This window comes from Carassius gibelio, chromosome A7 (genome assembly GCF_023724105.1).
Source record: "Carassius gibelio isolate Cgi1373 ecotype wild population from Czech Republic chromosome A7, carGib1.2-hapl.c, whole genome shotgun sequence".
Classification (NCBI taxonomy): Eukaryota; Metazoa; Chordata; class Actinopteri; order Cypriniformes; family Cyprinidae; genus Carassius; species Carassius gibelio.
This window is the reverse complement of record NC_068377.1, coordinates 488,015-491,321: the sequence shown is the minus strand read 5'-3', so window position 1 is coordinate 491,321 and position 3,307 is coordinate 488,015. Positions and strand designations below refer to the sequence as shown.

General features: G+C 41.4%; 1 long non-coding RNA gene across 1 annotated transcript; it reads left to right on the top strand.

Annotated features, from left to right (window-relative positions):
• Positions 1 to 1,618: 1,618 nt before the first annotated feature.
• LOC128017678 (uncharacterized) lies at positions 1,619 to 2,512 on the top strand. Its single transcript, XR_008184497.1, has 2 exons — positions 1,619 to 1,821; positions 2,046 to 2,512. It is a non-coding gene; the product is annotated as an uncharacterized LOC128017678 (long non-coding RNA).
• The last annotated feature ends 795 nt before the right edge of the window (positions 2,513 to 3,307 follow it).

Genomic DNA, 3,307 nt, shown 5'->3' with positions numbered 1-3,307 from the left:
ATTTTAAAATCAGGGAAACCATACGCCTCTTTACAGGTTTTTGGAGCAGTAACATTTAAAAAGTCTCTTGCTGCTCTTGGGAGTGCCGACTCTAGTTCGATAAACAACCGTTGGGTGGTCCTTCAAATCTGAAGCCCACCATATCAGCCAGTTCCTTTGCCTCCATCCATTCACATCCTCTTCTGCGATCGGAAACCTTTGATATCCCAGCACTACTCAGTGCGACTCTGATGGCATCAGAGGACAAACAAGCAGTGTGTAAAAGATCATTAAAAAATAAGGGTCTTTTAGGATCCAGGCATCAGGACTCCCCCATTCTCTGGAAAAATTAAAAGTCTGCCACAGCTCCAATATATTACTATAAAAGGGTGTAAGTCCTCCGAGTGAAGTTCCATTAAAGTTCATTAAAAACAGTTCAGACAGGAACCACTTTGGCAAGTTTACTTGAGTTTATAGAACACAATTTATCTTTGGCGGTATGGTTCCTTATGGGGGTTCTTGCTCCCAGAATAATTGAACATACAAGAGCTTTAACATTAACCCCCCGGAACCATGAATTTAGAAATACATAATAATTAAGACTTTTAATAAAGTCTTTAAAGCAAACGGTGATAATCATGTAGATGTGGCAGTGGTACGTCTATCCTGTAGCCTGATTATAAAGATGGGTGTCTCTCCGCAATGAGGTCCATGCCAGCTAAGATTTTTGGAAGCCTTAGTGATCTGAAACAAACAAGACAACAGCCAGAAGGTGCGCAGTAATGTGCTCATGCATATAATGGGGAGGGAGGGAGGGTTGCGAGTCGTTGAGCATACTTACCGAGCAGTAGTGGCACGTATATATATGTCCCGTGTCTAATAGGAGAGATGTGGTGATTGGAGCGATTTGACAGCTGACCGCATCAGCTGTTCACAGCCTTGCCTCCGTGGCCTGACTGAACTGACGCTGCGCTCGATTTCAGACAGGAACCACTTTGGCAAGTTTACTTGAGTTTATTGAACACAATTTATCTTTGGCGGTATGGTTCCTTATGGGGGTTCTTGCTCCCAGAATAATTGAACATACAAGAGCTTTAACATTAACCCCCAAAACATAATGAGAGTATTACTGCCTGAAGAAGAACCCCCAAAACCAACCTTGTTCCAGTCCTGCAAAGAGAAATACAGTGTTATTGAGATATCCTTAATGTAACCTACTGGCTAGTGAAGGGGTATCTCCCTTCTTATGAGGCAGAAAATAGCGGGCCTCTCTATAATTAAGGTAGCTGGTAATAGCAGCGAGGGTATTTTCTCCAGCGGGAGAACCGCAAACGAGCAGCATGTCCCTGAGCTTGGTATGAGTGGTAGGAGAGTAGCGTTTCCTTGTTTCCTTCCTGCAAAAGAGAAAGACAATGTTATGGAGAAGTCCTTAAGCAGCCTATGGTAGGAGAGGCGTGTTCTCATGTCTAAAGCGAGGGAGAGTGTGCAAAAGGTCGTGGTCAAGTTACATTTATTTTAATATTATAGTCGTTTAGTATTCTGTTCAAGTGTTGCACCTGTTGAGTGGGCGGAGTTTAATCGGAAGTCTCGCGAGTTTGGTGAAAATAACGTGAAATCAGATATACGGCAATGGTGAAAAAGAAGGAGAAATGCGGTCCGTGTTAGTATTGTAAATTCATGCGGCAAGTTGGATTAAAGCCATCAAGCTATAGATTGATAATATAGCTCTCAGCTGGTGAGCAGTTTGGCATTTCAGATGTGTTGGGCGGCCGATGTTGTGTGATCGCTTCAGAAGTTACTGGAATTATATGGTGAATATCAGCGCGTGCGTCATTGCAGAACGTAAGTGTTTATATCATATTATTCAGTTTAATAATCATCGTTTGATATGCTGCTAGATGCATCAATAAGATATTTCTTCAGTTATAAAAGAACAGCTGTTATATTATGCTTTTATCATATGTTTTCGATGTCTCTCGCGTTTAATCATGTGAAGTGATAATGACACAGCACTTTGTTGTACAAAATGTAACAGAGACTAATTGAGTTTATTTGTTTCATTATAGAACCACACGTTTATCCACGTTTGTCCAGCGGACTGTAATCACACAAACCCAACACACACACTGAATATCGCAGCACACGAAGCTACAGGCCTCACTGTTATCACCACATCATATTAACCCTATCAGTATCAAACAAAGATCCCTACTAACATACCGTCTGTTCAAGTTCCAAATGTGATGACATCACGTCTGAGGATCGACGTCTGAAGATATCTGTGCCTTCCTTTCCTTAAGTGGACATTCTCTGGAAACCTGGGACTTGTTGGGACTGAGTATTCTCAATAACACATTTCACTGCCTTCTATCAACATTATTGTATCTTTTGATTTAAAGAACATTGTTTTATTGTTTATTGTTTTGGTTATTTCACGTAGGCCTACGCTGTTTTTGTGTCATTTACATTGTGTTAACATTGTGAGGAAATAATTCATTTTTTCATTAATACATTGAGTTAATTGGACACATGACTCTGGCTTCTTTAATCCTTTCCTAGTTACTGGACATTATTTGTGTAAATAGTACTCTAAAGTGATTTAGAACCGTAACAGTAATCAGTGCATACTACAGTCTTCAATACAGAGAGAATAGCAAGTCCCCTCTTATTTTAAGTAGCAGGGGTGTTCATCCTCTGCTGAAGGATGAAAAGCAGTCTCCTGCAGCCATAGCAGCAAAGGGTGCTCTCTCCAGCTGGAGAGAACAGCAGGTCCCTTTCTTCTGAGGGGGAGTTCGTCCCTCGCTTGAGGGATAACAGCGGCCCCCTCAGGTATCGTGGCAAGGGGTGATCTCATTCGAGAGAAAACAGCAGCCCCTTTTCCTTTAATTTTTTTTTTTTTTTTTTAACGTAGCAGTGTGGGTTTTCTCTAAGCAGCAGTTCCTTCCTCATTCTTCTCATTCCTTCTAATTCGCTTCCTCATTCTTTTCATCATCCATCTCCTTCTTCTCCTCATTCTTCTCCTTCCTCATTTCCTTCTTCTCATCCTCCTCCTCTTCTTATTATCCTCCTCATTTTCCATCTCCTCATCCTCTTCCTTATCCTTATTATCCTCCTCATTCTTCATTTCCTCCTCCTCATCCTCCTCTTCATTCTTCATCTCCTTCTCATCCTCCTCCTCATCCTCTCTTCATTCTTCATCTCCTTCTCATCCTCCTCCTCATTCTTCTCATCCTCCTCCTCATTCTTCTTATCCTCCTCCTCATTCTCCTTTTTCCCTTGCGGTCAGTGTCGTATTTTATTATTATTGAATGTACGTAGTACAAAATAT